We start from the raw sequence: 20107 nt of genomic DNA on the forward strand, positions 1-20107 counted from the left end.
AGACTCTAAAACTCAGTGAGTTAAATGTTTCTCTTTTGTGTGAGTCTGGAGTTGAGTAGTCTGTGTCTAGTGGGCGGCTCTGCCATCCTCGACCACAGCTGCCTTCTCTGGGACCAGGGCAGCTGTACTCAAAGGTGACACTTCCCAGCTGGCAGGAAGGGAGGCAGGACATCCGGCACCGCTTCCCCTCCGGCACCTGCCCTCTCACCCCAGCCTCATGTTTTGCCTGGAAGATCCCAGCAGCCTCCTCACGGGGCCCCATCTCCAGGTGTGCTCCCTCCTGGCCTACAGTCATGGCACTTCCCCTGTCTAGAACCTTCAGTGGCTCCCGAGTACCCTGAGCTCAGCCTATAAGCAGGACTTTATCACTCAGCTTAACCCTTCCCCAGCTCCACCCCTGCTCCAGGGATTCTTAACACTGGAGTTCAGAGGCTTCCGGTAGAAAGCATTCCTCCTGAAGAAAGGGTCCCAGATGGCCACCAGGTATCCTGGAAGAATTGTCCATTTCCACTTGACCTTTATGTGCCTATTGCATGGAAGGCAGGACCCAACATGCAGCAGCTGCTCTCTCTAAGTAACACAGTTCATTGGTTCAGCCCTCTGATATCTGCAGAGAGCTGGGTCTCCATCCCACCTCTGCCCCTTTCAAGCATCATGCTGGAGCCTCCGAAATCCCCATGAAGTCTTAGTAAATTGCGGACCCCTATAACTGGGCCTGTACATAGTAAGTTCTCTGTGATGCTCTCTCCAATTATTTCTCTATACCAGGCACACCATGGAGAATTTCCCTTAGAATATCTGGGGAAGCCCTGTAATGACCATGGAAGATAGGTACAATTATCATCTTCCCCTTTTACAGGTGGGGGAACTGAGGCCCAGAGAAGCCAAGACACACAGTGAGGAGAGAGTTTTGGACCCCAATGACCTGCTCCAGAGCGTGTTCACCCTATGACCAAGGTTAAAGGAAAATAAATATATACATAAGCAATTGCTGAGTTCAAGCTGGCCAGTGCTTGAAACACACAGGAAGACAAAGGCCCACTGTCTCCGCTGGATCCCCCTGGGGCAGGGATGTGAGCTTCCTTCCTGCTTCTGACTTCCTGACTCCCCTGCCCTGGCTTCAGAACACATGACCACAGCCCTGCCACCCCCAGCTCTTCTGCGAGTAGGACTTAGCTTTTTTCCTTGTCAATTTCCTTGGCCTTCTCCCCATCCCCTCGCCCCCCTCCCCAACTTCCCCCTGCCCAGCACATCCTGGGCAAGAGGGGAGGCAGAGACAGGTCACACTTGCCAATTCTAAGCTGGAGAGCAGCGGAGGGTCATGGGAGGCTGGGAAGCCCCCTGGCTGGCTGAGGCCTTCCTCTCAGTCTGGGAGAGGTGTCAGGACCACGGTCACCCAGGCCTGGCTGGTCACAGGTCACAGTGGACTGGACCCCTTCCCTCACTGGGCCTCACTCTCCTCATCCATAGAATGAGAGTGAGCAGCCCAGCCCTGCTAGATTCACGGAATTGTTGTGAGACTCAAGTAAGATGGTTCCTTCCCTCAACAAATGCCTACTAAATACCAGCTGTGTGCCAACAACTAGGCAATGCCAACACAGCCATGAACAAGACAGACACACTTGCTCTAAAGTGCCTACAGTCTAGGGTGGGTGGGAGGAGACAGAAACACAATAACCAAACAGCAAAAACAGCACAGTGACTGTGACAGGTGAACTACACGGTACTCTTGGAGCAAGCATGGCAACCTAGGGAAGGCATCCTTGAAGGACAGGAGGTTAGGTGAAAGACAAGAAAGAGGGTTCCAGGCAGAAGGAACAGCATGTGCAAAGGCCCAGGGGCTGGTTCAGGGGAAAGCTTCAGAATATTCAGGAAGGGAAGGAAGAGGCTGGAACTCTGACAGAGGCAGAGATAGGTAGAGCCGTGGGTGCCAGACAGAGAAGACAGGAAGATGCGGTCTAAATAAAAGGAAGCCAGGGCTGTCAGGGAGCCCAGAGCCTCCAGCCTCTCCCATCCTTCAGTATGAGCAAGGAACCTTGACCAAGTTACTTCCCCACTCAGAGCTTCGGTTTTCACTCTCCGTGAAAGAGGGATCACAGTACCTATTTTACCAAGACTTTTGAAGATGAGAGAAAATCTATCTACTATACATAAAAGGGCTTCCCAGGTGGCGCTATTGGTAAAGAACCTGCATGCCAATGCAGGAGACATAAGAGACATGGGTTCAATCCCTGGGTTGGGAAGATCCCCTGGAGGTAGGCATGGCAACCCACTCCAGTATTCTTGCCTGGAGAATCCGATGGACAGAGGAGCCTGGAGGGCTACAGTCCATGGGGTGGCAAAGAGTCGGACACGAGTGAAGTGACTTAGCACACACATACATCGAAGTCCTGTCCCAGTGCAAATGACTTCTTCACAGAGGATGACCACTTTTATTCTCAGCGCAGCTCATGGCATCTCTAGGTTTCCCCCTGTTTCTTGAACAACTGTCATTGTTAACACTTGGTAGCAGACAAGTGGGAATGAACCGCAAATGTTTTAGGGAAATGTTTGCATGTAGAAGAGCCAATCCATGCATTTGTTCTTTTTCCTGTCATTTGAGAAAGGACCCCAGGGTTCCACAGGAACCTAGTTTGAGAACAATAACCCAACAGACTGGCAGAACCGTAGAGAAGGATCTAACAAAGCTGACATCTGTGTAACAGGTTTTGATGACTGTAATAAAAACCAAAGAGCATAACATGTATTAGCCCGTAACTGAAAACACCAAAAGGAAATCAGATACCATGGAAGGGAGCTGGGAAGGGGGACTAGGGTGGCTTTCAGAGGGCCAGGAATGTTTGTTTCTTGACCTGGGTGAGGATTACACGCATATGTTCAGTTTCACCGGGAATTTGAAAAGCTGTACCTCTATTTGTGCATTTTTCTCTATGTATGTTTCTCTGTAGTTATGTTGGAGAGGGAAATTATACATGTACAAATATATTGTAAGCACAAAGAAAGTTGTTTAGAGAGGAATTTGGCAATAGCTAACAAAATTGTGTATGCATTTTACCCTTTGACACAGTAATCCTCATTTCTAGGAATCTAAATATACACAAACTATGCACAAAGTTATTCATTGCAGCTTCATTTGTATTAACAAAAGATTGGAATCAACCCGAATGAATAAACAAGGATACATTTCCTTCTGCATATCAAATGACCCCAATCTGGTGAAACACAACCACCACAGGCTTTATTTTGCTCACGGATTCTGTAGGGCAGGAACTCAAGCAGGGTATTACAGGAATGATTTGCCTCTGTTCCATGAGGGGTGGGTGTCTGCTGGAAGACCCAGATGGACGGAGGTGTCTGGAAGTTAAGCTGGGGCCAGGGGAGTGTTAGGAGAGGTGGGAATGCAAACATCTGAAGGCTTTATTTCTGTCACCTGGGCTGAGACACCCCAAAGGCTAGGCTTGGGCAGGACTACTGACTGGAGAACCTAACATGCTCTTTCCATATTGCTTGGGGTTCCTCCCAACACAGCAACTGGGTTCTGAGAGGAAGAGTCCTGACAGAAGGCATTCCAAACAGGGCCAACAACATGATTTGCAGCGTGCTAAGTCACTTCAGTCGTGTTTGACTCTTTGCAACCCCATGGACTGCAGCCCACCAGGATCCTCTGTCCATGGAATTCTCCGGGCAAGAATACTAGAGTGGATTACCATGCCCTGCTCCAGATGACTTGCAGGGCTCAATGCAAAGTGAAAATGTGGGGTCCCTTGTTAAAAAACTAGAAAAAACGTGCCAGTAGGGGTACCAAAATATAAAATTTTTTCTTCTAGTCTCTCTCAACTTGTCATGATGTCTTTTATTTGCTACTAAATGTTGTTCCAAGTAAAGGAAAATTAAAATTTTATATTAGTAGCATAAATTTTACCATTCATCTTTACATTGTGCAATGACAGTAAAAAATCTGCCAGCAATACAGGAGACAGACTCAGGTTCAATCCCTGGGTCAGGAAGATCCGCTGGAGAAGGGAATGGCTACCCACTCCAGTGTTCTTGCCTGGAGAATCCCATGGACAGAAGAGCCAGGCAGGCGACAGTCCATGGGGTCATAAAGAATAGTACACATCTGTGCAGCTCACTTTCACTTTTCACTTAACAGAAAACTCAACACATTTTTAAAAGAAAGTGACTTGCATAGCAGTTAGCTTTTGCTGCATAATAAACTTCCCCACAAGCTAGTGGCTTAAACTGACCACTGCTGCGCTCATGACCCTGTGGGTGGGCAGTGTAGCCCGGGCTCAGGGGGGACAGCTTGCCTCTGGGTCTGTCATTCATCTGCAGTCAGCTGTGAATGAAGGCTTCCAGCACCTGGCTGTTACCTGGCTGTTGGCAAGGGTAGGGCAGGTGACTGGGCCACACCACTTCTCCTCCTCTGCAGGCTAGCGCCACTTTTTCACTTGGTGGTCTTAGGTCCTGAGTACAACAGCCCCAGTGCACAAGCCCCTTTCACACCTTGGTCTCTTCCCATTGGCCAAAGCAAGTCGCACGGCCCAGCCCAGACTCCAGGGATCCAGAGAGAGGGCCAGGTCTTTCTTGATGCCAGAAGCTATAATAAAGTCACATTGTGAAGGCATGAGATGGAGGAATGGGAGGAATTTGAAACCACTGTGAAAAATCTATCTCAGTTTGTTTTACTCGGGTGAAGAAGTGTGGGGAGCCAGCAGAGCAGGATCCCAAAGAGCAAAGATGGAACAATTTAAGCAAAAAAAATAAAATAAAATTGTACTGGATTATACCCCAAAGAATAAAATAAATATCCATGAGCCCATACAGATATAAATAAATAAATAGAAGAGATAACACTCCTAAGAATTCCAAATATGTATGTAGATACTCCACCCTTAAGGAGGGAAAGTAACTCCCACTTCTAGCCTGTGGGTTGTGCATAGTGACATTAATCCAAAGAACACAGCATGGAAAGAGAGGGAAAAGGGTAGCTTTGTAGAGAGAGCCTGACAGTGATCACATTCACCCGCACACCAGTAAGGAATATTGCCAGTGTCTACCCTTGACAGAAGTGAAGAGGCTGCCACTTCACCTCTGCGACCTCCCTCCCCAAACACATCGCCCGGTCCAACTATAAGAAAACCATCAGACAAATCCCAATCGAGGGACATTTTACAAAATACCTGACCAGAACTCTTCAAAATTGTCAAGGTCATTAAAAAAAAAAAAAAAGAAAGAAAAGTCTGAGAAACCGTCACAGCCAAGAGGAAGCCTCAGGAGACATGATGATAAATGTAATCTTGGTGTCCTGGGTGGGAACCTGGCATATAAAAGGGATATTTGGGGAAAACTGAGGAAATCTGAGTGGAGTGAACTTCTTAGTTAATAATAAGGTAACAATATTGGTTCATTAATTGTGACAAATGTACCATACTAATATAAGATGTTAATAATAAGGGAAACTGGGTCTGGAGTATATAGGAGCTCTCTGTATTATCTTTGTAATAGGCCTGTAAATCTAAAAGAATTATTTTTAAAAAGAAGTCTGAAAAGATCAACTTGAGCCGGAGCTGGTGCAGCCTCCACAGTGTTCGTCAATGTCTCAGGTTCCTTCCAGCTTCATGCTGCTCATACTGTTCGTGTTCGTCCTTACCACGTATGGTTTCATCCTCCAGGTCCTTTCTGACCCAAGATGGCTGCTGAGGCTCCTGCCTTAATGCCTGATTTCCATGTAGGAAGATGAAAGAGGACACATTGGTTTCCTTCTCAGGTGCATCCGAGTCTTCTAAGGATATTTCTCATAAACCTCACCTAACAACTTCCACTCATTGGCTACAGGTAGCTGTAAGAGAGGCTAGGTAGCATTTTGGCTGGGTACACTGGCACCAGAAATAAAATCAGGGTTTGGCCAACAAAGAAAAAGAAGAGAAGGGAATGGCATAGGAAACCAGCAGTCTATCAGGCACTATTATAGCTCCATTTTAGAGATGAGAACACTGAGGCTCAGAGAGGTTCAGTGACTTGCCCATAGTCTGAGGACAAGACAAGGAGGAAGATGGATTTGAACTCAGAAATCATGTCTCTTTAGCCCTAACCACTAAGTTATGCTGCCACAGCATCTATGTAACAATGTTAATTTCAGTGATATAGATGATACTGCTTTGCTAAACCTGGATTATCACTAGCAGTGTGCATGTGGGACACTCGTTACGCTGCCATTTCTTTTGGGTGTGTCACACACTTCCACCCACCCCTGTGTGCTGCTGACTCTTCTCCCACCACTTGGCTCTATTTTTCCCCTGGCGAAACCTCCTTCCCACTCTCTGCCTTTGCATCATGTAGCCTTTCGCTTAGCAGGAATTGATTATACATATCAAGGCTATATCTGCCCTTTTCTCAGCCCTACAAGCAAGTGATGGTGGTAAAGCGTTGTGGTCAAGATCACAGACTCTGAAGTCAGCCTGGGTTCAAATCTTGGCTGCACCCCATCACTCGCTGTTGATTATGTTGCAATTTACTTAACCTCTCTTTGCCTCAACATCCTCTGTGAAATGGGGATGATAATAATACCTATTGTGAGGGTTAAATGAATACTACGTGAAAAATACAAAGCACAGTGCCTGGCCCATGGTTAGTTCTCAATAAATGTTATTCTTTCTTTAAAAATATTTTTCATGAGGACCATTTTTAAAGCCTTTATTGAATTTGTTACAGTATTGCTTCTGTTGTTTATGTTCTGATTTTTTGGCCAGGAGGCATGTGGGATCTTAGCTGCATGACCTGGGATTGAGCCAGCACTCCCTTCCCAGTGGACTGTCAGGGAAGTCCCAAATGTTATTCTTTGATGCCAGTGTGACCCCAGATCCAAATACAATCCCAAGTAGACCTTATCTGTGGTGATGCAGATGGTTCAGAATATATTTGAGTTACTTTTTTAAGATTACCATCAGAATAAAAGCAAGCAACTTAACAAGTCTTATGGGGAGCTCATTGACCACTACCCTCAATGCATTCTCAAATACCAGCCTGGGAAACATTCACTTAGAACAAAAAGCCCAGATTTTTCAGATCTGGCTCAAACTGCAGTGAACTTGGGGTGTGACCGTCTTGGGGCTCGCTGGGGTTCATTTGCTCAATCTTTGAGGCAATGTTGATAATATTGCCAGGACAAATGTGACAACTGTTTGGGAAAGGAATTTGTGATCTTTGAAGTGCTTGGAGCCTAAGGGTCATCTAGGGAAAACCAGTCTCACCACTAATTAGAGACATACTCCATGCTCCAGCGACTGTTTCATCTCCAGAGCTGGGATTTTTAGCAGACACGAGAGCTCTCCAGGGTCTGTCCTAAACTTGCTGTGTGGCTTTAAGTAAAGCCCTCCTCTTTCTGGGCTTCATTTTCCCCATCAGCTGATTGAGGTCCCCTCTCGTCCCATCCCACTGGACCACACAGAAAGACTGAGTGATTTGCCGAAGGTCACACAGCCAGTATGTTTCTAGAGAACCAGAATTTGAGTCCAGTGCTCTTTCTGGCCAGAAGCATCCCCCAGCTGCCTGCGTGAACCAGAGGATCACTGCTCCATCCCACAGTTGGTCCTTAACTCCTCACAATGTTCTTTCCCCCCAGTCACCATGTCAGCTGAGGTGAAGTGGGTGGCAAACACCAGAAAGTGACTAACCAAGAGTCTGGCAGTGGATTTATGGGAGGGCCCCTCCATTCAAGTTTCAAATTCCCGGGAGAGACTCTGGCCTGGCCAGCCTGCAGTCAGGTATCTGGAAACACCTGCAGGTTAGCTGTGCTCAGAGGATGGACACCATAGAGATGCCCACCCATGTTTGTGTCTGTGATACACATCCCTGCCTCCGGGTGTTGGCACAAGCTACTGGCATCCCTCAAGAGAAAAGCAGGAGGCGGTTCTCAGAACTGGGAACAGAAATAAATGCATATTTTTGTTTCCCAAAGCCTGCCTGTAGGGTTATCGTTTATAAGCACTGTGATCCTGGCTCTAGATGAGTGCAGGACCTAATGGCTGGGGGAAAGTTTGGATTTCCCAGAAATGCTTGTAGGCCCAACCCACAAACATTATCTCCAAGGAAACTGAACTTACCCACCCTGGGAGGCTCTGCCCTATTGCCCTTGTCTGCTGGCACTACCTAATTCATATGTTCGGAACTATGATAATGATGACAGTAATAAAACTAGCTGACATGTTTTGAGACACTAGACTAGGTATCTGACCTGCATTTCTCATATAATGACAGGTACTGCTTTTTTTTAATTGGCGTATAGTTGATCTGCAATGTTGTGTCAATGCTGTACAGCAAAGTGACCCAGTTATACACATACATCCATCCTTTTTCATATTCTTTTCCATTATGGTTTATCGCAGGATAGTGAATATAGTTCCCTGTGCTATACAGTAGGACCTAGTTGTTTATCCTGTCTAAATGTAATCGTTTGCATCTACCAACCCCAAACTCCCAAGCTATCCCTCTCCCTACCTGCCTCCCCCTTGGCAACCACAAGCCTGTTCTCTATATCTGTGAGTCTGATTCTGGTTTGTAGATAGGGTCATTTGTGTCATATTTTAGACTTCACAAATAAGCGATATCATAGGATATTTGTTCTTTCTTTTCCTGACTTACTTCACTTAGTATGATGATCTGTAGTTACATGGTGCTGCAAATGGCATTATTTCGTTCTTTTTATGACTGAATAGTATTCCATTGTAAATATGTACCACATCTTCTTTATCCATTCATATGTCGATGTATGTTTCCATGTCCTGGTTATTTTGAAAAGTGCTGCTATGAACATAGGGGTGCACATATCTTTTTGAATTATAGTTTTCTTCCAGGTATATTCTTGGATCATATGGTATTTCTATTTTTAGTTTTATTAAGGAATCTCCACACTCTTTTCCATAGTGACTGTACCAACTTAAATTCCTACCAACAATATAGGAGGGTTCACTTTTCTCCACTTCTCCAGCACTTTTTATTTGTAGACTTTTTAATGATGGCCATTCTAAATGGTGTGATGTGGTACCTCACTGTCATTTTGATTTGTATTTCTGTAATAATTAGTGATGTTGAATATCTTTTCACGTGCCTACTTGCCACCTGTATGATTTTTTTGAAGAAATGTTTATTAAGGTCTTCTGCCCATTTTTCTTGGGTTGTTTGGTTTTTTGTTGTTGAGTTATATGAGCTGTTTGTATATTTTAGAAATTAAGCCCTGGTCTGATACATCATTTGCAAATATTTTCTCCCATTCTGCAGGTGGCCTTTTCATATTTTTTAATAGCTTCTTTTGCTGTGCAAATGTTTATAAGTTTGATTAGGTCCTACTTGTTTATTGCCTTGGGAGACTGACCTAAGAAAACATTGGTAGGATCTAATGTCAGAGAAAGTTTTTCCTATATGATAGGCATTATTAATAGCCCATTTTACAAGTTAAGAAATGTAGGCTCAGAGAGACTAAATTACTTATCCAAAGTCGCACAGCTGATAACAAGCAGAGCCGTAATCTGAACCCTAAAATGGTCAACTGTTAGAGCTAAAAGGACCCCCAAAGCATATCTAAAGCATGAGATCAATTAGCAGATGGGGAAACTGAGGCCCACATGAAGGAAAATGTTGGGGATGTGCATTCGTGCATTTACAGAACTCCCACCGGTAGTTTCATGTACCTGAGCTCACTGGCCACCTGGAGAACAGCAATCCTGCTCCCATTTCACAGATTGGACCCTGCAGCTCAGCAAAGGGTTGTCTCTTGGCCAGAGTCCTACAGCCAGTGAGCAGTACAGCTGGGATTCTAGGCACAGTCCCTCCCCGCTGGGCTTTCAGATTCAGGTGTGGCTCCTCTGCCCATGGGCCCTGCTCTGTTGTGGGGATGAGGATGCTACCTCCCTCCTGGTCACTGGGCCTGGCCTAGTGGGGAAACTGCCCAAGCTTGCTGGCCCGGGAGCTGAGGGTATTCAGTGGATACCCAGAAGCTGGATGTCTAGGGGACCAGTGCCCAGACGAAGGAGGGGTTGGCAGAGGAGCTGGTACTTCCTAGGAGATGAGGGGCTGGGCCTGGCAGGACGTCCAGCTTCTGCCTGATGCTGCCTACCTGTTGGGACCAGAGTTTGAGGCCTGTCTTCTCTCTGGACCCTAGTCTCTCCAGCTGTAGACGAGGAGGTTGGACTCGATAGTTGCCAAGGAACTCTTTAGTTCTGATGCTGTAGGATTCTAGGATGTCTGTATTAGTCACCTATTGCTGAGTAAAACATTATCACAAACTTAGTGACTGAAAACATCTGACAGTTACTATGGATCAGGCTCTGGGTGTGGCACAGCTAGGTTGTTTGTTCAGGGTCTCACCAGGCTGAATCAAGCTCTTAGCTTGGCTGTGTTCCTTTGGGGAGGTTCAGGGTTTTCTAAGTTCATTCAGGTGATTCGCAGAATCCAGTTCCTTGGGATTGCTGGCCTGAGGTACATGTTACCTTGCTAGCTGTTGGCTAGGAGTCACTCTCAGCTCCTAGAGGCCACCTCAGGTCCCGGCCATCCTTCATATCTCTTTCCCTCACCTCCCATATCCAATGCTTCCCCTCTGGCTCCACCTTCAGAGTAGACCCAGAATCTGACACTCCTCACCCTCCACCACCTCAACCCCAGTCAGCTAGCTCCTGCATCTCCCACCAGGATCGTTGTAGCAGCCTCCCTGCTCCCTGCCCAACAGCCCATTCTCCATTTAGCAATCCAGGAGGCGGCTGTTAAAATACAAGCTCAATCCTGTCCCAGCTCTTGATCAGAACCCTCCTGTGGCTTCTCAAAGTAAAAGCCAATGCCTTCACCATGACCTCAGGGCCGGACAGCATCCAGCCCTGTCACACACTGACCTCACCTCCTAGGCAGGCCTGTCCTGCTCACTCACCCTAATCCTGCCACATTGGCCTCCGTGCTGTTCTGCTGACACATGATCCCCCAATTCCCTCTGCCTAGAACACTCTTCCCCACAGACACTCCCCTTGCCTCTGTCTGGCCTCTGTTGAAATGTCACCTGGTAGGTGAAGCCTGCTCTCACCACCCTATTTAGGGGCACAGTTCTCCTTTCTAATAAAATTACACATATACTTCCTACTAGGCCCAGCAACTCCACTCCCAGGTATTTACCCAAGAGAAATGAAAATATATATGCACACAGAGGTGTACATGAATGTCCATAGTGGGTTTATCTGTAACAGCCAAAAAGCGGAAACCCCCACCCAGATGACCATCAACAGGTTGAATAAATAAACAACATGGAGAGCCATACCATGGGATGCAATTGAAAGGAACCAACACGCAACAGCATGCATGAATCACGAATGTATTTTGCTGAGTGAAAGAAGCCAGATTTCACTTGTAGGAACTCCAGAAAAGACAAATTCAATCCACAGTGGAAGGAGACTGATCAGCAGCTCTCTAGATGGGTAGTGGGGTGGGAGCAAGAAATTGACTACAAAGGTACACGTGGGAACTTTACAGGATGCATGGAAATGTCCATACCTTGTCTGGAGTGGTGGGTACGCAGATGTATACAACTTCAACTCACTGAACCATATACCTAAAACGGGTTGATTTTATTGTATATCAATTCTACATCCCTAGAGAAGGAAATGGCAACCCACTACAGTATTCTCACCTGGAATTCCATGGAGAATTCCATGGACAGAGGAGCCTGGTGGGCTACAGTCCATGGGGTCTCAAAGAGTCAGACACGACTAAGCAACTAACACAATTCTACATCAGTAAAAATGGACAAACCCGAGAGCCCCACTCCCTTCCCCTGCTTCTTCTTCCTCCACAGAACTTTCACTCCCTGGTAGGTATTACCTGTCCCTACACCAGAGGGCATGAGGGTTTTATTTGGTTTGTTCCCTGGTAGGTCAGTGGTAAAGAATCCACCTGCCAATGCAGGAGATGCAGGTGTGATCCCTGGATAGGGAAGATCCCCTGGTGGAGGAGACAGCAACCCACTCCAGTATTCTTGCCTGGAAAATACCATGGACAGAGAGGCTTGGTGGGCTGCAGTCCATAGCATCACATAATAGATGGACGTGGCTGAGCACACATGCACGCTGCTGTTTCTTTAGTGCCTAGGAGAGGATTTGGTACATGTTGTTGTTGTTTAGCCACTAAGTCATGCCCAACTTTTGGCCAACCCCAAACCCACCAGGCTCCCCTGTCCATGGGATTCTCCGGGCAAGAATACTGGAGTGGGTTGCCATTTCCTTCTCCAACTTGGCACATAGTAAGTGCTTAATGAATATTGGATGGGTGGATGAATTCAGTCCCTAAAGGCTCAGAGCTAGTTAATGGAGATGGTTGTTTTGATGTAACACACCCACCTAGACATTGCAAGACAAACCCCAGCCCAGCCCAGCCTGTGGGACTGTGGGAAGTGTTATCATTCCACGGGGGGCCACATCATCACTCAGGCACTTGGATGATGCCATTAACAGGGATGTGTCATGCCCACCACCAGGCGGTCCAGCCCAGAACCTGATGCCCATTGGCTGGGGTTTCCTGTGGGTGCTGTGCCTGTGGAAACCAAAATATTACTGTAGGGTGGAACCACAAAGCCAAGCTGGGCAGAGCCAGAATTTGCCCCTGGTTGCCTGCCACAGGGGAGGTTGGGAGCCGACTGGGCCTACAAACCTGATGTCTGTCTGTCTTTCTCTTTCAGGTTTCTTGCCATCTACTATGTGTTACTTTATTTTCCATTTATTTTTATTTTTTCTGCATAGGTAATGCATTCACAAGGTTCGACATTCAAACGGTACAAAGCGGAGGAAGTGAGTTCCCCCCTCACCGCTGGCTCCAGCCAGCCCGTATCCACAGGCCACCAGTGTGTCAGGTTCCCCGTGTAGCTCTCCGGGGAGACTGAAGGCCGGTACAAGAGGGTTTGGGCACAGGGCGCATGGTCTCACACCTTGCTCTGCTCACAGAACCAGGTGCCCTGCCAGTCCACACCAGTTGCCTGCAGGCCATTTTTCCAGGGCCGTGTGCGCTGTGGTGCAAGGCTGGACTGAGCTGATTTAACCACTTCTCATTAATGGACATTTTTAATTGTTTGCTATTACAAACTATGGTGTGATAAATACCTATAGCTTTTGTATGGGGTGTTTTTACATTTAAATAATACTTTTATGTTTAAGGTATTTTTACAGTAAGCCTACCTGATGCAACTCATTGAAAAAGACCCTGATGCTGGGAAGGATTGAAGGCAGGAGGAGAAGGGGACAGCAAAAGATGAAAGAGTTGGATCCATCAGCGACTCAATGGACATGAATTTGAGCAAACTCCAGGAGACGGCAAAGGACAGGAAAGCCTGGGGTGCTGCAGTCCATGGGGTCGTAAGGAGTCGGACACTACTAAGCAACTGAACAACAACAGCATTAAGCTCACATTTAAATCGCAAGAGAATAACATACTAAACATTTCTGAGGTCTCATTTTTTATGAGAACCCAGAAGCTTTGGGCCCGCCGAACTCCCGTTCTCAGGGAGGAGGCAAGGCTGGGCCAGACCTGTGTCTCACCAGTAATTGCACTAGGTCCTGGCTATGTAACCTCCAATGAGACAGCTGTCCTCTCTGAGGCTTTATGTTCCCCCTGGTAATGCAGCTACCCTGCAGAGTGAAATTAGACACAGACCAAGGAAGAGTTTTGCAAGCTGCAAAGGCTGCAGGCATGTAGGGGATTAAGGGATTTACCTTGCCAATGGAAACTGATAAAGGAGAGGGGAGTAGGGTGGGAAGTGGGGGGCATCCAACCAGCCCAGTTTGCCCTTAAGAACCTCCCAGGGCTGCCTGGCCCAGCTGTCAGGAGGCCCGATTCCAGCCCAACGCCAGGCTGGCAGGCTCCAGACAGAGCCCCCTGGCTCCAGCTGAATGCCATAGTGAGCGTAGGGGGCCAACCCTGGGGGCTGGGCTAGGCTATTTTCATCCCTAGGAAGGCCAGGGAGAGGGCCCCAGCTCCCTTTCCCTCCGACAAGCCCTAACCCTCCATAGCCTGGAGTCTTTCTTTCCAAACCCAGAACCAACCTAGAGGCCACAAATACCTCACAGCACAGCTAGGGAAACCAGGAACCAGAAGGTGAATGGTTTATCTAGCTCACCCAGCTGGGGGCTTAAAGCCAGACCTCCTAATATTCAGGAATCAGTTCTTTCCAGCATGCCATTCACTCACTTGTTTTCACTCATTCCTTCATCCAACAAATGGCTGAGATACCGCCTATTCCCCAGGGGATGGGGACTGAGCCTAAACAAAGCAAACCCCCCTGCCTCATGGAACTGCATTCTAGTGAGAGACACACACAGGAAACATAATGTGGCCTTTGTTTACTGTAAGTGGTGATAGGAGGTGGAGGATAGGAGTATTTTTCTAGTAAAATAAACCAGGGTAGAGAACTAATAGTTATTGGAAGCTGATGGTTTAGCAGGGAAAGGGCAGTGAGTGGGTGGGTCAGAGAAGGTCTCTCTGAGAAGGTGACATGTGGGCACAGACCTGAATGAAGAGAGGGAATGAGTCATGTGAATATCTGGGGTAGGATAGATACTGGCAGTGGAAATAGCGAATACAAAGCCCTGCGGTAGAAATGTGTCTAGTGTGTTTCTGGAATATCAAGGAAGCAGCAGGCTGTGTCAGGGGAGGTAAAGGGGAGGAGGAGGAGGAAGAAGGATCCTGGTCATGAGGGCTTGTAGAATACTGTGAGAACTTTGGTGTTTTTTGTTGTTGCTGTTGATTTTCTTTTTCAGGATGCCTGGCAAGATGGACCCTCACATTGTTCAAAGGCTCTGATAGCCTCACACAGTCAGGCCCTTGTGTTTCCGGTTCGGCCTCACCTACCCTCTTTGTTCCAATAATCTACTCCTCCCACCACAGGACCTTTGCACAGATCCTGGTCCTTCATTCTGGAATCCTTTTCCACTCCTAGGCCCACCTCTCCTGGTTAACTTCTACTTATCCTTCACATCTCAGCTCAAATATGTCAGGCTTCCCAGACCTCCTTGGTCAGGTCAAGAACCTCTCCTTCCTTTAGGATGTAATCTTGGTGATCATAAAATTATTGAGATGATCAAATAGTATCTAGACTAAGTCTCCCAATGGAGGTGTTTGGTTCATTTTGTTTGCTACAATCTCTCCAGGGTGTGCCTAGGACTTGGTATGCAGTAGACCCAAATAAATATATACTTTATGAATGAACACATGAGTGGAACAAGTACTTACAAAGACCACAGCATGTCATTCAGTTTTATCCAGTTTACAGAGCTCAGAGAGGTGAGGCAACTTGACTAAGATCAGACAACAGGTGGTAGCACCAAAAAGTCCAAGTTTTTCTGATTTCAAAGCTGGGAAAGTTTCCCAACACTTTACCTACCATACACACGTGTGTGAGTATGTTAGTCGCTCAGTCATATCCGACTCTGTGACCCCATGGACTGTAGCCTCCTGGGCTCCCCTGTCCATGGAATTCTCCAGGAAAGCATACTGGAGTGGGTTGCCTTTCTTTTCTCCAGGGGGTCTTCCCAACCCAATGATCGAACCCAGGTCTCCTGCATTACAGGCAGGTTCTTTACTGTCTGAGCCACCAGGGAAGCCCATCCAGCACACATAGGCTGTGATAAACTGAAAACTGACTGCAAAAATTCTCCATGCCTGTACTCATACCCTTTGCAATATGACTAAGAGATGGAGTCTATTTCTCTACCACTTAAATCTGACTTGACCACGTCAATTTGGCCAGTGGAACATTAGTAATCATAACCCAATAAGAGGCTTTAAAGAACACTTGTGCAACGGAGCTGAACACAAAACCTTAAGATCACCATGTGAATGAGCCTACACTAGCCTCATGGAGGTGAACTGAAGCACCCTAGTAAACAGCTTGCCAACTGCCAGATATGTGAGCAAGGCCCTCCAAGACCACCCAGCCCCAGCTTATTGCAGCCATGTGAGTGAGCCCAAGTAAGATCAGAACTGCCCAGCTGAGCCCAAACCAGATTTCCAGTTCACAGAATCATGAACTAATAATTTGTTGTTTAGGGTCTAGGGTGGCCTGTTACACAGCAAGGGCTTCCTGATGTGAACACAGTCACTAGTGACAATACACCTAGTGAACACACACTGTCAATGTCTATACACACAAGTACATGCACATAAATGCACACAGATGAGCTTTCATAGCAAGTTTGTTTGCAACCACATAAACACTCGCATGCCCCTACAGGTCTCACACACACACACGGCCATCATCTAACCCCACACACACTCTCCTGGCTGCCAATGCAATGTAATGTGCAGTGTAAATGCCAATCTGGGAACAGATGGGTTGACACTGCCCAAGCTCTATGTTGCTGGCACTGCCCAGTACAGTTCCAAGGTGAATAGAAGAAGACTTTGGTTAAATGAAGAAAGCCAAGGGCACAGGACAAGCCAGAGCTTTGCAGCAGTGAGCAGACATGTTCAGTGGATAAATGGAGAGGCCTTTTATTCCTCTTAGAGACCCACGTGAGTAGGGACAGAAAGTGGATGCTCACAAGTGCTTATCTTACAAATTGTATTTGTGCCTAAAATCGCATTAAAAAAAATTGGTTCCATTGTTGTTTTTAAAGGGCTGTGAGGATTGTTATAAAGCCCTCGAAGGGTTTCAGGAAGAAAATTGGAACCAATAAATTATCCTCTATGTGTAACTATGGGGAAATTGAAGATGTCAGAGAATCAAATATGAGTAAAGAGGAAATTAAGCAAATGGAAAACAAAGCAGGTAATAACTCCAGGAAGAACAGAGTTGCGCACAAAAAAAAGGAAATCTAACTGTAATATGCATCTTGGCAAGAAAATATTTATATGGTCACAATATAAATATTAATCATTTAATGAAAAATTGTGATGAATGTTGATTTTGAAAGAAAAGTGGGTAAGAAAAGTTGTCTTCCTTGATAATAATAACTACAAAAAGAAGCAGTTTTGACCACTTACTGGGTGATATGCCTTATTCTAGGCACTTCACATGCTGAATCCTCATAATAGTCCAATATCTTCAATATTCTTATTACTCATTTTACAAATGAGGAATCTAAGGCACAAGGTAGTTAAGTCTTAAGGTGGTTAAGTCTAAGAGGACTTGCCAGGTCATCTGGCCAGCAAAGGAAAGGGCTAGAATTCAAACACAGACAGTCAGGCTGCAGAAGCCACATGCTGGGGACATCAGACCTTAGGAAAGTCAACATTTGCCTAAAATTAATCAAGAAAATGGCAGGAAAAAAATGTTATTTAGAAATATGGAGGAAAATGTTAGAAGAAATAGTTTAAAAAGTTGAATGTGTTTACTTTGGGGAGCAGGGTTGGGAGTGGGAAGGGAAGGGCAAGGGAATGTTGTTTTTAGTAATATTTAATTTACATAGAATCATATACATCCATGAGCGGGGGACAAGAACTGACTGGGAAGGAATGTGAGGGAAGTGTTCATGGCTCTGTGTTCTGATTGGGGTTTGGGGTACATTATGTACTTGTCTAAATTCGGCAAATGGTACTTTTAAGATCTATGCATTTCAATGTATATAAATTTTACCTCCCACCCTCAAGAATAACCATAAACAAATATTTAATATGAAACTCTAGTTGATTATATACATGCTGAAGTGTCTTTGAGGGGAAGGGTACTGACGCTTGCAGTTTACTTTGCAAAGTTTCCAAAAATCCAATTGTCTTACTGGATGGATAGAGGAATGGATAGATGCCTGATAGAGCAAATATAGCAAAATATTAACAACTGTGCATCTAGTAGGTGATACATGTATTCACTGAATAATTCTATCAAATTTTAAGTTTGAACATTTTAATAAAGTTTGGGGGGAAATATATAAATGTATCATCTGAAAAATAATATTAAAATTTTTTTTAAACCTGGATGGGGCTTCTGTCTTGGGCCAGGATGGATCTGCAGACTCCCCTGGACACCGGATGTCAGACAGGATGGGGGGTCTCCTCCCCCCGGCCCCTTTCAGCAACTCATTAGCAAAGGCAGAACCATTTCATCAGGGTAGGGACAATACCCTCTCACTATATCCCTTCCTCTGTCAAGATAAACTGAGGTCCTGCAGGTGGGGATGGGTACTTTCCCAGGGGCCCATCACACCTTCATGGCAGAAGTGAGCAGCCAGGTTGCCACTCTCCCAAGCCCAAGTGTGTATAATTAGCTGGTGAGAAATAGATCAGGGAGCAAATCTCATCTTTGCCTAATTAGGGGCTAGGCAGCTGGGGCCAGTCTGGCCTGGGGAAGCTGCTATGGAGGCCCAGCAGCCCCAGGGGACAAGGCAGCAGCTGCAGGCCCTCACAAGGGCTGAAACACAGTGGCTGCCAATCACTGCCCCTCACACTCCAACTGGAGGCTAAACAATAGAGGGCCTGTTTCTGTGGATCCCCAAGGCTTGGTAGGCTGGGGGTAAGGGGAACGGCAGAAGCCTCCAGCCTCTCCATCCACAGAATCCTGGCTGAGGGGAACCCCTGTCAGAGAAGTCAAGGCTCAACCTGTCTCACCTTCCTCATTTCCAAGAATCCCTCCCTGCTCTCTTGCATCAGACCCTCCCAATGCCCCTCTTGGCTCCCCCCATCACAGTTTCTAAGAACAGCTCTGGTCTTAGGGCAGAAGTCCCTGAGTGCATTTGTTCCAAATTATATGACTAGTTTCTACTTAGCGGCTCCTTCCCTCCCCTGAGACCTGGAGGGGCCCATGGCTGTCTTGCCAACTGCTGGGCATCCAGTAGACGTTCAATAGTGACTAGGAGGAAAGGCTGCCAGGATGGGGAAGAGAGGTGAGGCATGTGTCAGGAGAATGGAGGAGCCAGAGAGCCGGTGACTGGGATGCCTAGGAGGCTGGGATGTGACCCCAGGCTGGAGTGCAGACCCACTCTGTGACAGCCCAAAAGCCACTACCCCTCCCTGCTCTAAGACAAGAGGTGATCTTCTCAGGTGACCCTCAAAAAGTCACCTTGAGGATTCAGTGACAGGTTTAGTATGAATGGTCTGAGTCCAGCACTTAAACTTCCTCCAGGAACAAGGGGTCTCCCAGATCATCACCAGCAGTCCTGTGACCCAAACCTTGATTTCTTCACATGTAAAATGCAACCAATGCTCCCTCCTTGTGTTTCTAGAGAACTGACAGCTCATGGCAAGGGGCAACCCTTAGCACAGAATTGAGGCTGAGTTGCCTTGGAGGTAAAGGTTTTGACACCTCAAAAGGCACCACCTCTGCAGAGCTGACACAGATTATCAGCCCAACCCCATCACTCCTTTAACATGGGGATTGGGGGGTCGGGGGGTGAGGGGGCCGGCTCCTGCATTGCCAAACCTGCTGGGAGCCTACAGCAGGTCATCCCCGGCTTGTGCCTCAGTCTCCCAATCTGTACCATGAGGGGTGAACTCCCCTCAATGATTTGAACACCATCCTCTTCTACAACCTGATTTCCCCTATTTCCCCAAATGGCTCAAGCCCAGTCAAGTCCCCTGGGGACTGTCAGACAGACAGCTGGGCTGACCTGGATGTTTGTCAACAGTCCAACGGAAATCTCCTCTTTATGCTTAAAATAAAACCTACATCAAACCTGTCACCAAGGGCCCCCATTAGAGCTTCCTGTTCCTGAGTGCTGTAGCCCAGGCAGCAAGTAGGAGAGGAAGTGCATCCCAGCCCTGCCCCCCTCCCTCGGGAAAGCAGGGATGCAGAGCCCATCCAGGTTCTCACCCTTTATGTGCCCAGCCCTAGTTGCTCTATCAGCCAAGGGTGGGGTCTCCTAGCAGGTAACTAACTTGGAGGGAGACAGGAAGGAGCCGAGATCTCAAACCCCGTGTCAGCCACCTCCTTCCCTTTCCCCAAGCCCAAATAAGACCATGCTGCCAACTCATCCACCAAGGCCCAAAGAGAGAGACTGGCCTGACCAGGGTCACTCAGAGTTAGAGGCAAGGCCACTCATTTTTCTCTATCCATCTCAAGTCCTGCTTCCTCTTAGAATTCCACTTCCAGTCTATGGACTGTGTGACCTCAAGTTCAGGGTTTGCCCTCTCTGAGCTTCCTGCCCTCTTG

Source organism: Bos taurus, chromosome 13, assembly GCF_002263795.3.
Source record: "Bos taurus isolate L1 Dominette 01449 registration number 42190680 breed Hereford chromosome 13, ARS-UCD2.0, whole genome shotgun sequence".
In the NCBI taxonomy this organism is placed as follows: domain Eukaryota; kingdom Metazoa; phylum Chordata; class Mammalia; order Artiodactyla; family Bovidae; genus Bos; species Bos taurus.